The sequence below is a fragment of the Bombina bombina genome, chromosome 4, assembly GCF_027579735.1.
Source record: "Bombina bombina isolate aBomBom1 chromosome 4, aBomBom1.pri, whole genome shotgun sequence".
NCBI lineage: Eukaryota > Metazoa > Chordata > Amphibia > Anura > Bombinatoridae > Bombina > Bombina bombina.
The window spans coordinates 275,029,714-275,044,192 of NC_069502.1; the positions used below are offsets into that span (position 1 = coordinate 275,029,714).

The following is a 14,479-nucleotide window of genomic DNA, read 5'->3' on the forward strand; positions in this document are numbered from 1 at the left end:
CAAACTACAAAATAACAAAAACTATCATAAACCCAGAAGGGAGATATGTAATCCTTAAACTAATGGTAGACAATTGCCCATTAGTTTTCGGGTGGTCTATGGCCCACATACCCCAAAAAAAAAGAAAAAAAGAATTGGAACAACTTTCGTGTCCAGCTCCTAGGTGTAGCAGATGCTCCTCTGATCCTGGGTGGAGATTTTAACATAGCTCTTTAACATAGCTCTACAAACCCCAGCCGACAGATTTAAAAGCCACAACATGCCAAACATTAAACTAGACAACCTAGCAAATGCAAAGAGGGAATCTATAATGTTAGCCCAATTTAAGAGAACCCTTGCGGTTACCAACATATGGAGAGACAGGAACTCTGAGGCTAGAGATTATATCTGCCAAAGATACACTTTTACAAATCAACTTTTTTCTGGTTCAGAAACACTAAAATCTAAAATCTTAGATGCAAGTATTGAGTCACCGGTCATCTGCAATCATGCATAGATTATACTAAAGCTCAAAACAAAATCTGAAAAGGGTCATATAAGCAAATGGTCATTCCCAAAATATTTGTATCATTACATAAATCTCAAGATACTTAGTGGGGGAATGGCTTGCATACCAATCCCTAAATCCCTAAATCATGAACACTTAGATAAACTAATGCTCTATTGGAACGCTGGTAAGGCAGTACATTAAGCCACCAATCAGCAAGCACTACCCAGGTGCTGAACCAAAGGTGGACTGGCTTGTAAGCTTACATTTACTGCTTTTTTTAAATAAAGATACCAAGAGAAAAATTAATAGGAAAAAATTAGAAAGTTGATTAAAATTGCATGCTCTATCTTCTAAATCATGAAAGAAAAAAAATGTGAGTTCAGTATCCCTTTAAGATGTTATTAATTAACGGCATGTGCTGTAAGGGGTTTAGGAGAGATGGGCACTATGACCCAGGTGTGGTGGAGTTGCCCTACATTGTGGTATTTTTGGGCTTCTTTGGAAAAAATTCTTAAAGGGACACTGAACCCAAAAAAATTATTTTGTGATTCAGATAGAGCATGACATTTTAAGCAACTTTCTACTTTACTCCTATTATCAAATTTTCTTCGTTCTCTTGCTATCTTTATATGAAAAAGAAGGCATCTAAGCTTTTTTTCTTGGTTCAGAACTCTGGACAGCAATTTTTGATTGGTGGATGAATTTATCCACTAATCAGCAAGGACAACCTAGGTTGTTCACCAAAAATGGGCCGGCATCTAAACTTACATTCTTGCATTTCAAATAAAGATACCAAGAGAATAAAGAACATTTGATAATAGGAGTAAATTAGAAAGTTGCTTAAAATGTCATGCTCTATGTGAATCACACAAGAAAAAATGTGGGTTCAGTGTCCCTTTAATAAACTATTAGGTCCGGGTCTGGAAATTCAATTAGACCCTAAACTAGCACTATTGAATCTTTTACAGAAATGTCCGTGTAAACTTTGCATTAATCTCATACAGCTTTTCCTGAAATCTGCGAGATCTTTAATAGTTCGTCATTGGAGATCACAGACTGTTCCCTCAACTCAAATGTGGATAACACACATGGCAGATACATTAGTCTTAAAAGAATATAGCTGTTATAGGCTTAATAAATTGAAAAATTTTTGATATCAAGTTTTATTGGGATTCTAGCAGATAAACATAATAAACTGCACTGGCAAATTTAATAAGGGAATAAAGGGACATTTAAGCGTTCAGGATTTTCAAAGAGATTTTACTGGAAAGCCAGCTGATATACTGGACTGTCTGGTTAAATACTGCACACCTCGCAACCCTAATTATGAATTTAGATTGGCCTAATAAGTTATATTTATATCATACGTGAGACAAATTTGCAATAAAAGTTCTATTTTTTTTCCTTAAATAGTTTGTAGTATTACATCCCTCCAACAAATTGCCGTGAAATTTTATTACAAAACAGATCGCCAGTCATTGCTTTTCTGCCTTCCTGTCCTGCCCTTTTCCTTATTCTAACCTTTCCCAATACGGTGATGTATTGAAATGATTTAAATGATCCAGTTTTTGAAGCAGCTTCATATTGACTAACCATGATATTACCGATGCAGCTGTAGTAGGTCCACTGGGGTTTATTGCAGTTAGCTACAGATATATAACCAAAAGAGCAGAACAGCACGATTATGTGTTTAATATGGGTTTATTGTGAAGAGATAACATTACACATACCTCCCAACATTTCAAAATTCAAAAGAGGGACACCCCCCCCCCCGGCAAAAAAATTGAAATGTGGTGGGCGGGGCTTAAAAAATCATAAGACCAAAGTAATATAAATAAAATTCTAAATAAAGTCATATTTTAACGGCTAGATTTAGAGTTTTGTCGGTAACGACCCGCGTAGCTAACGCTGGCTTTTTTCTGGCCGCACCTTTAAAATAATTCTGGTATTGAGAGTCCACAGAATGGCTGCGTTAGGATTGGATCAGCCAATCGGATTGAACTTGATTCTGATTGGCTGATTCCATCAGCCAATCAGAATATTCCTACCTTAATTCCGATTGGCTGATTGAATCCTATCAGCCAATCGGAATTCGAGGGACGCCATCTTGGATGACGTCATTTGAAGGAACCGTCATTCGGCGAGTAGGCGTCGGGAGAAGAGGATGTTCCGCGCCGGATGGAAGATGATGGCTCCCGAAGAAAGAAGATTGAAGATGCCGTTGATAGAAGACTTCAGCAGGATCATGGACCTCTTCAGCTCCCGCTTGGATGAAGACTTCAGCCGGATCATGGACCTCTTCAGCTCCCGCTTGGATGATGACTTCAGCCGGATCATGGACCTCTTCAGCCCCCCGCTTGGGCTTGGATCAGGACATCGGAGGAGCTCTTCTGGATCGATCAGTGAACCTGGTATGGTGAAGATAAGGTAGGAAGATATTCAGGGGCTTAGTGTTAGGTTTATTTAAGGGGGGTTTGGGTTAGATTAGGGGTATGTGGGTGGTGGGTTGTAATGTTGGGGGAGGGGGTATTGTATGTGTTTTTTTTACAGGCAAAAGAGCTGAATTCTTTGGGGCATGCCCCGCAAAGGGCCCTGTTCAGGGCTGGTAAGGTAAAAGAGCTTTGAACTTTAGTAATTTAGAATAGGGTAGGGCATTTTTTTATTTTGGGGGTCTTTGTTATTTTATTAGGGGGCTTAGAGTAGGTGTAATTAGTTTAAAATTGTTGTAATATTTTTCTGATGTTTGTAAATATTTTTTTATTTTTTGTAACTTGGTTCTTTTTTATTTTTTGTACTTTAGTTAGTTTATTTCATTGTATTTATTTGTAGATATTGTATTTAATTAATGTATTGATAGTGTAGTGTTAGGTTTAATTGTAGGTAATTGTAGGTATTTTATTTAATTAATTTATTGATAGTGTAGTGTTAGGTTTAATTGTAACTTAGGTTAGGATTTATTTTACAGGTAATTTTGTAATTATTTTAACTATTTTAGCTATTGTACCTGGTTAAAATAAATACAAAGTATTGCAATGTAACAGTTCGCAATATGTTACTTTTCACATTGTATGCATATGATTATATTATTTGATAACCTCAATAAAAAATTATAAAAAAAAAAAAAAAAAAAAAAAATAAATACAAAGTTACCTGTAAAATAAATATAAATCCTAAAATAGCTATAATATAAATATAATTTATATTGTAGCTATATTAGGATTTATTTTACAGGTAAGTATTTAGCTTTAAATAGGAATAATTTATTTAATAAGAGTTAATTAATTTCGTTAGATGTAAATTATATTTAACTTAGGGGGGTGTTAGTGTTAGGGTTAGACTTAGCTTTAGGGGTTAATACATTTATTAGAATAGCGGTGAGCTCCAGTCGGCAGATTAGGGGTTAATGTTTGAAGTTAGGTGTCGGCGATGTTAGGGAGGGCAGATTAGGGGTTAATACTATTTATTATAGGGTTAGTGAGGCGGATTAGGGGTTAATAACTTTATTATAATAGCGGTGCGGTCAGGTCGGCAGATTAGGGGTTAATAAGTGTAGGCGACGTTGTGGGGGGCAGATTTGGGGTTAATAAATATAATATAGGGGTCGGCGGTGTTAGGGGCATCAGATTAGGGGTACATAAGGATAATTTAAGTAGCGGCGCTTTGCGGTCGGCAGATTAGGGGTTAATTATTGTAGGTAGCTGGCGGCGACGTTGTGGGGGGCAGGTTAGGGGTTAATAAATATAATAAGGGGTCGGCGGTGTTAGGGGCAGCAGATTAGGGGTACATAAGTATAACGTAGGTGGCGGTCGGCAGATTAGGGGTTAAAAAATGTAATCGAGTGGCGGCGATGTGGGGGGACCTCGGTTTAGGGGTACATAGGTAGTTTATGGGTGTTAGTGTACTTTAGAGCACAGTAGTTAAGAGCTTTATGAACCAGCGTTAGCCCAGAAAGCTCTTAACTACTGACTTTTTTCTGCGGCTGGAGTTTTGTCGTTAGATTTCTAACGCTCACTTCAGCCACGACTCTAAATACCGGAGTTAGAAAGATCCCATTGAAAAGATAGGATACGCAATTGACGTAAGGGGATCTGCGGTATGGAAAAGTCGCGGCTGAAAAGTGAGCGTTAGACCCTTTCCTGACTGACTCCAAATACCGGCGGAAGCCTAAAACCAGCGTTAGGAGCCTCTAACGCTGGTTTTCACAGCTACCGCCAAACTCCAAATCTAGGCCTTAGGCAGCAAATCAAACACAAGCTCAAACCACTGGTATGGCTATGTGAGCGCTGTATTTAATTAGCCTTTGCAAAGACATTGCTAAATATTTTTATCTTAATTGCACATTTATTAATAAATTCTTTAAAACTACTCTCTGCATTTCCCATTAATATTCTAGATTCGGGCCTTTAAAGTCAGCAAAAATGCACAGTAGCACTCTACATAGCATACACTTACACATGCAGATACACACACACTACATAGCATACACTTATACATGCAGATACACACACACACTACATAGCATACACTTACACATGCAGATACACACACACACACACTACATAGCATACACTTACACATGCAGATACACACACACACACACACTACATAGCATACACTTACACATGCCGATACACACACACACACACTACATAGCATACACTTCTACATGCAGATACACACACACTACATAGCATACACTTATACATGCAGATACACACACACTACATAGCATACACTTACACATGCAGATACACACACACTACATAGCATACACTTATACATGCAGATACACACACTACATAGCATACACTTATACATGCAGATACATACACACTACATATCATACACTTATACATGCAGATACACACACACTACATAGCATACACTTATACATGCAGATACACACACGCACACTACATAGCATACACTTATACATGCAGATACACACACACTACATAGCATACACTTATACATGCAGATACACACACACTACATAGCATACACTTATACATGCATATACATACACACTACATAGCATACACTTACACATGCAGATACACACACACACACTACATAGCATACACTTATACATGCAGATACACACACGCACACTACATAGCATACACTTATACATGCAGATACACACACACTACATAGCATACACTTATACATGCAGATACACACACACTACATAGCATACACTTATACATGCAGATACACACACACTACATAGCATACACTTATACATGCAGATACACACACACTACATAGCATACACTTATACATGCATATACATACACACTACATAGCATACACTTACACATGCAGATACACACACACACACTACATAGCATACACTTATACATGAAGCATACACTTATACATGCAGATACACAGACACTACATAGTATACACTTATACATGCAGACACACACACACTACATAGCATACACTTATACATGCAGATACACAGACACTACATAGCATACACTTATACATGCAGACACACACACACTACATAGCATACACTTATACATGCAGATACACACTTATACATGCAGATACACATACACACACTACATAGCTTACATTTATACATGCAGACACACACACACTACATAGCATAAACTTATACATACAGATACACACACACAGTTATAGATACAGATAGACACACACACTACATCATATATGGGTATCTGTATTTCATTGTATGGGGTCCTGGGGTTGGCAAGCACATTAGCTGGCAGTCTGCGGCTGCCACTGTTCGTTACCCTGGTATTAGCACTGCTCATTGTATAAAACTGAAGGCATGCTAGTATTATCACCAGGGGTTAGATATCATCATTACCAGAGGTAGGTTAGAGAGGTCACCATTACCCGTGGTCAGAGTGTATACAGCCTTCTTACTCCTGCTTAACCCACACACCATTCCTTTTCCACAGGGAATATAAAAGGTATCTAACCCTGTGAGAGCAAAGCCAGCTGCTTCTGAGTATGGGCCCAATAGAATTTAAAAAAAAAAAAAAAAAAAAAAAAAATTTAAATGCCTGGGGCAAATCGGGACAGATGGCTTGCAACTCGGGACAGAGGGACAGACCCTTAAAATCGGGACTGTCCCGCGAAAATCGGGACAGTTGGGGGGTATGCATTACAGAATTGAAGATTGATGCATACATGAAAAACACAAATTCAAGCTTAGGTCCATCAGCAGTAACTCTTAAAGGGATTGGAAAGTCAAAATTAAAACTTGCATGATTCAGAGAGAGCATGTCATTTTAAGACACTATTAAATTCAATTCTATTTTCAAAATGTGTGCTTTGTTCCTTTGGTATCTGCTGTTGAAAAAGAATACGCACATATCCCACACTAGTAGGAGCTAGCTGCTAATTGGTGCCTGAACACATTTGTCTCTTGTGATTGCCTAAATAAATGTGTTCAGCTAACTGCCAGCAGCACAATTCTGTTCCTTCAGCAAAGGATAAAAAAAGATAAATGAAGCAAATTTGATCATAGAAATAAATTGGAAAGTTGATTGAAATTGTATGTTCTATTCAAATCAGGAAATAAAATTTTGGGGTTTCCTGTTTCTTTGAGCATTATTCACAAGGACATTATCCAAAAATTAAACAGAGAAGGAGTAACATATGTATTCTAGCACGATATATACTGATACATATATGATTACAAACAACTTAAAGTGAATGTCAACTTTCAACAATGAGTGCCCGGTTTTTAAAAATACTATTAAATACAGGGGCATTTCATTCATGAAAGTTTACATTTCACCAGTTTTGTTAAAATACTTAATTTTTCTTCTTGAAGCTTCTCCGGCTTCAAGACGAAAAAGTATTTTAACAAAACGGGTGAAATGTAAACTTTCATGAATGAAATGCCCCTGTATTTAATAGTATTTTTAAAAACCGGGCACTCATTCTTGAAAGTTGACATTCACTTTAAATAATATACTTTTATAGAAGATTCAATTCAATCATTTTATACCGTATTAAAGACCTATTAACATAGTATGCAATGACATCGTCTCAGGTTCTACTCTTAAAATATACATTTTAATTATTAGTTCAAAATAATAAAAATTAAAAGAAAATGGGGGAGAAAAAAGAGCTGCATTATATCTGCAAATGAAAAAATGTACTCCCAGGTTTTCCAGAACCTTTTAAAAAGGAAATTCTATAAATCTCAGACCATCAGACTCAAGGACTACAGCTAATGTCAGTCTTCTGTCTAAACATCCTATTCCTATAAGACTGCCTGACTAAATGTACATTTAGGTTTCAACATGAACTGTACAAAAATCACAACAGGGAAAACCATGTCAACAACCTTTGCTTTACATGTTTGAAAATTAAATCACTAGAGCAAAGGTTTCCATCATGCGTACAGACATCTCCAACAAATGACAAAAGGTCTTCATGTGCATTTTCTATAGTACAAGACAGGGTCATATAAAGGAGTCAAAATATATCACCTAGTAGAAATACTGCAAAAGCTATAAAAAAGGAACACTGTTATATTCAATGCACAAATATCATTAAGTTACAGCCACGGGTGTCAACAACCCCATTATCGCACACCAAAGTTTATGCAGGGGAAGTGGTTGCTGGAAGACATCCCTGTGAGTATGAAATAACTGTAAATGTATTTACTTATTATTTCCAGTTATCACATTTAATTCTTCAGAATTGAAACATGAAACTACTTTTTAAATTTGAAAACTGCATTATGAAAACATGGCAGAGTTTCAAAAACGTTCTGGCTAGTTTTTCCACCTTTGCATATGAGGATATAAACCCTGGGAATATCTGCTTATGACACACATGTCAAAAAAAACTTTATAGCTGGAAATAACAGATATATGAAATTCTAGCTGCTGCTATACCAGTGCTCCTTTTAAATGTAATTTCAATTATAGCAATTAGTTTATAACAGGTACTATGCAATGCACATTTTAAATATATCGAATACTGAAATAAACACATTTCAGTTTCAGTTTGAAGGGGTTATGTAATTCAACTTCATAAAGAAAAGGCATTTCTTCTGCATAAAAAAGTTTCTTGAAACTTCAAAGTGTGAGGGTTTTATTATTATTTAACTGGTCTCCAAACTTTTATTTGGCACTGACACAGTTAACTAGTTAACTGACACAGTTAGGCTGTGCCCAGTTTAATGTGCTTCTGTGTAAATAGAATGGTGTCACCTACTCAGGATACGGCTGAGGCCTCAATGGGCATATCTCGAGAAAACAAGACCTGGAACAGTGTAAGACCTTCAGGTAAAATCCAATACTAAAGAAAAAGTACTCACAGGAAGGATCTTTATCAACAACGTTCATTTGTCCACATTCAATATCATTAATATAGGAAAAGTTCCAAACGTTTTCATGTTTAGTCGCTCTTAAAAAAGGAAGGTTATCTGCTGAAATAAGTAGAGCTTATTCTATTGTAGCTGTATATTCAGTTTTTATTAAAGATATTCAATCAATGAAGTAAGAAGTTTTTCAATATTGATGATGCTGAATGTTCACGTGAACAAATTAACGCTGTTGATCATGATCCTTCCTGTGAGTACTTATTTTTGGATTTTACCCAAAGCTATTACACCATACCCATGAAGGCCTTAGGTATACTCTGCGGAGTGAGGCACCTCCTTTCTATTTACACAGAAGCTTTTACACAAATCCAAGGAGACACTGAGGAAGGGAGAATCCCCCTTCAGGGAAGTGTTTCTATATTACTTCCCCAGTTTAATGTCTATTGCTCCTTTATTACTAGCTTCTCTGGTTATGCAGTCATCTTATTGCTTGTATGCCCAGTATTAGGATGTCTCAAACATTCTTTGGTATCAGACTTTATTATGTCCTAAACTGTTTTTCAGTGCTTAAATGTCCAGAGGCTATTGGAATTTTGTTTTTGAACTTGGCTTGTATTTTTTAGCTAGTAATCAATGGTGCCTGCCATGCGCTTCTACTTTTGTCTAACATTGTCTCAGTTTAGAGCCGTGCTGGATATTTACTCCCACTATGAAGTTCCACTGAAATCTAATAAGGACAGAAATGCTTCTAGACCATAAAACACAGGGATTCAAAAAGATGACCACATAGCTAAATATCAAGGGTACAGGTGGTACTTGCAGGATGGGAACACATCTTCTAATACCTATCCCTTACTATAAAAAAAAATTTTTTAAAAAAAACTCTGCTTACTCTGCATAGGTCACAGTCTTGCAAATTCAGGGCAGCTGGCATCTTTGAAGTTTATGGTTTCAGTTTCTTGGCATCCTTTCTTGAGGAGTAAACCTAGGTAGACTCGGGAGCAGAAATGTACTTCTGGGAGCTAATTGGCGATTAATGCCTGTACATTTATACCTCGTCATTGGCTTACCAAATATGTTCAGCTCCAGCTCCTCAACTTGCTCTTTAACAACCGATACCAAGATAAAATACACATTTTCATAATATAAGTAAATTGGAAAGTTGTTCAAAATTGCATGCTCTATCTGAATCATTAAAAAAAAAAAACATAATTTATGTAAGAACTTACCTGATAAATTCATGTCTTTCATGGTGGAGAGAGTCCACGAGCTAGTTACTGATGGGATATACATTCCTACCAGGAGGGGGCAAAGTTTCCCTAACCTCAAATGCCTATAAATACACCTCCCACCTCACTCATACCTCAGTTTAACGTATAGCCAAGTTAGTGAGGTGTCTAAAGAGTAAAAGCATAAAAAGAGGAACAGGATAAATAGGATGATTTATACAAATAAACTCATAACCACAAAAAAATAGATGGGTCTCATGGACTCTCACCACCATGAAAGAAATTAATTTATCAGGTAAGTTCTTACATATAGATGGTGAGAGTCCACAAGCTAGTTACTGATGGGATATAATACCCAAGATGTGGAAGTCCACAAGTAACTATAGAGGGACGGATAAAATAAAAACAGCTATTTCTGCAGAGAAATTAAATCTAAGAAAATAATTAAGTTTTCTTAAAAATGCAAAAAACTTAAATCATAGGCACTAGAATAAAACTGAGACAGCTGCCTGAAGAACCTTTGTACCAAAAGCTGCTTCCAAAGAAGCAAAAACGTCAAAATGGTGACATTTAGTAAAGTTATGCAAAAAAGTGGATGTTTTGCAGATTTGATCAACTGAAGCTTCATTCTTGAAAGCCCAAGATGTGGCAACTGATCTAGTAGAATGAGCTGTTATTCTCTGAGGTGGAGACTTCCCCACCTCCAAATAAGCTTTGTGAATCAGAAGTTTTAACCAAGATGCCAAAGAAATGGCAGAGGTTTTCTGACCTTTTTTGGAACCAGAAAGAATAACAAATAGATTAGAAGTCTTTCTGAAATCTTTAGTAGTATCAACATAATATTTCAAAGCTCTTACCACATCCAAAGAATGTAAAGATTTTTCAAGAGTATTCTTAGGATTAGGCCACAAGGAAGGAACAATAATTTCCCTATTAATGTTGTTAGAATTCACAACTCTATTATGTCATTCAGCAAAGGCAGTTTATGTCCACAACAGATTTAAAGGATACTTACTTCCATATTCCAATTCATAAAGATCACTCAGTTTATTTTGTTTGCTTTTTTAGACAGTTTGTTGCTTTCCCGTTTGGTCTGGCTACAGCTTCAAGGATCTTCACAAAGGTTCTTGGGGCTCTTTTGTCTGGCATCAGAGGTCAGAGAATAGCTGTGTTTCCTTAACATGACAATATCTTGGTTTGAGATTGTGCTAAATGTAAAGATGGAGCCAGGACCAACAGACTGTTGATTTTTCATCAACATGGTTGGAGGATTCATTTGCCAAAGAGTTCTTCAGTTCCTCAGAGAAAGGTTACTTTTCTGGGGTTCCAGGAAGATTTAGTATCCATGAGACTTTCGCTAACAGATCAAAGAAGATTTAAGTTAGTTTCAGCCTTTCAAAATCTTCTGTCTCTCCAGTTTCCCACTGTTGCAATTTGTATGGAGATTCTAAGTCTTATGATTGCAGTATCGCATGCTATTCGGTTTGCTCGTTTTCGTTTGACACCACTTCAGCTTTGTCAGTGTTGCAGAGATCATACCCTGCTGTCTCAGAGATTTTTCTAGATTTCAAAACAAGACCGCTTATTTTGCAGGGGGCTTCTTTTACTCATCCTATTTGGTCTGTGATCACTACAGATGCAAGTCTTTCAGGGTGGGGAGCTGGGGGTCTCAGTGCAAGGAGTTTGGGCCCCTTGGAAGGCAAGGTTGCCTATAAACATTTTGGAACTTAGTGTAATTTTCAGAGCTCTGGAAGATTGGCCCTTGCTCCAGTTCCAGGCAGATTTCACAGCCGTGGCTTATGTCAAGCATCAAGGGGTGACTTGCAGCCCATTAGCCATGAGGGAAGTTTTTTTAATTCTCTCTTGGACAGAGATCAATTGCTGTTTAATTTCAGCAGTCCATATCATCCCAGGGGTGTTCAATTGGGAAGCGGATTTTCTTAGTTCCTTCATCCAGGGGAATGGTCTCTTTGTCTGGAAGTGTTCAATCAGATTGTAGATCTTTGGGGGTCTTTTGGAAGTAGATCTGTTGACCTCTGGGTCGAACAATAAACTTCCCAGGTACTTTGCAAGGTTAAGGGATCCTAAGGCAGAGTTTGCAGATGCTCTAATAGCTCCATGGTCCTTTCAGCTGCCCTATGTGTTTCCTCCTCTGGTACTTCTTCCCAGAGTAGATCAGGCAGGAATTTAGTTTGCGGATCTGGTTCAGATGTCCAGTCACCCTCCCTGGCTTCTTTTTTTGCCAAGGTCCATTTTTTCATAAGGATCTGGAGTCTCTAAACTTGATGGAGTGGCAATTGAAAGGTTAGTTCTCTAGGGGTCTCTCAGAGTCTGATTGAAACCCTAGCTCGAAAGCTAGTTACCAGGAAAATGTATTATAAAGTTTGGAAAATGTATTTCTTGGTGTCTTGTTTAAGCTTTTCTTGGCATTCTTTCAGGATTCCTAAAACCATTTGGCAAGATGGTTTGGATAAAGGTTTATCTGCCAGTTATTTGAAAGGTCATATTTCTGCTCTTTTTTGTTTCACAAGAAAATTCTTTCTGATATTCATGGTTTTGTTCAGGCTTTGGTGCATATTAAGCCTGTTATTTTCTCCAATTTCTCCAACTTGGAACTTTTTGCAGGTTCTTATTTTTCAGCCTATGCATAAGGCTGACATTAAGTTTTTTTTCTGGAAGGTCTTATTTCATCTAGCTATTTCCTCTGATAAAAGTTTCTGAACTTTCTGCTCTTTCTTGTTATTCTCCGCATTTGATTTTTGCATCTAGATAAGGCAGTTTTAAGAACCAAATTAGATTTTCTAGCTAAGGTTGTGTCCTCAGATAATCTAAGTAGGGAAATTGTTGTCCCTTATTTGTATTCTATTCCTAAAAATTATTCAGAGAGGTTTCTTCACAATCTGGGTGAGGTTAGAGCCTTGAAGTATTATGTTGATTTTACTAAGGATTCAGACAAACTTCTAGTTTGATTGTTCACTTTTTTGGTTCTAAGCGAGGTCAGATAGCTTCTACTGTATCTTTGGCTTCTTGGTTAAAAAAAAAAAAAACAACTTTTGATTAGTGAAGCTTACTTGAAAGCGGTTCAGACCCCTCCTAATCAAATTGCTGCTCATTCTACTAAATCAGTAGCTACTTCTTGGGCTTTCAAGAATTAAGCTTTTGTTGACCTTTAAGAAATGCTTTTTACCTGCACTTATTTTTCTTAGACATAACTGGCAAGAATTTAATTACTATTCAAACTAACTTCTGATTTGATTTACCTTTAAGATGCTGTCCATGCAAATAAGTACTCATATAGGCATACACAGAACATGGTATATGCATCTTTCTCAAGATCCCAATACAATAAATATATACCATGCTTTTAAAACTGAATTTCATCTGTGCAGATACGCTCAGATTTCAGTAAATGCTAATTATTCAGTGTCATTTATTTATTTAATTTTTTTATTTTGCAATATAAAATGTATTTATTCATGCTCCCAGTCAAATAATATACTTTGGACTTTATTACAAGTAGAGCGCTATCGATTGCAAGTTCTTTATGCTCAAATACATATTACAAGTGGAGCACTATCAAACTTACCGCAAATTAGTTTTCGCGAAATCACAGTAATTTATTTTCTATGTGGGGCGTAAAGCACTAAGTAGCGATCGTGCAAGCGCAATCACATTTACTGAGCAAACTTTTTATACAAACTTAAAGTTTGCATAAAGAGTTTGTTTAGGTGAAATAGTTGCACTAAACACACCATTAACCCCTAAACCACCACCCCCATATTGCAAACTACCTAAACTATTAACCCCTAAGCCGCCAGCCCCCCACATCGCAAACACTAAACTATACTATTAGTCCCTAAACCGCCAGCCCCCACATCACAAAGTCAAAAACTAACAGCTAAAACCCCTAAACTTAACCAAAATTAAAATACCCAAAACTTACAAAATATATCCTAATTACCTAAATAAATATATATATATTTAAATTACTTATAAAATAAAAATAAATAAAACCTAATCTTCCCTTTAAAAAAAAACCCTAAAATTACTTTAAAATAAATAAACTACCATTACTTAAATTACTAAAAAAATAACACCTTACATTACTACAAAAAAACCTAACATTACAGAGAATAAAAAAGCAATTACTGAACACAATAAAATAATTAATCCTATTCTTATACCCATTTAAAAAATAAAATAAAAAAGGCCTATACTAATAATAAGCTACCAATTTGTAAGGCATTGCCTTAAAGCGATCAAGCTCTTATGAAAAAATAAAAAAAAACACTAACCCCTCTAACATCACACCCCCAATAAAAAAAAACCTAACTAAAAAAAACAAAATGACCAATTGCCCTGAAAACATTCAGCTCTAGTTTTGTTGAAATAAATGGTTTTTGGTTTTTTTTTTTAATTTTAAAAACT

At 36.4% G+C, this 14,479-nt stretch overlaps 1 protein-coding gene across 1 annotated transcript in view; it reads right to left on the reverse strand.

Moving 5' to 3' along the window:
- The window catches only part of LOC128656199 (putative serine protease K12H4.7), a 655,842-nt gene that overhangs the window by 412,422 nt on the left and 228,941 nt on the right, over positions 1 to 14,479 (reverse strand).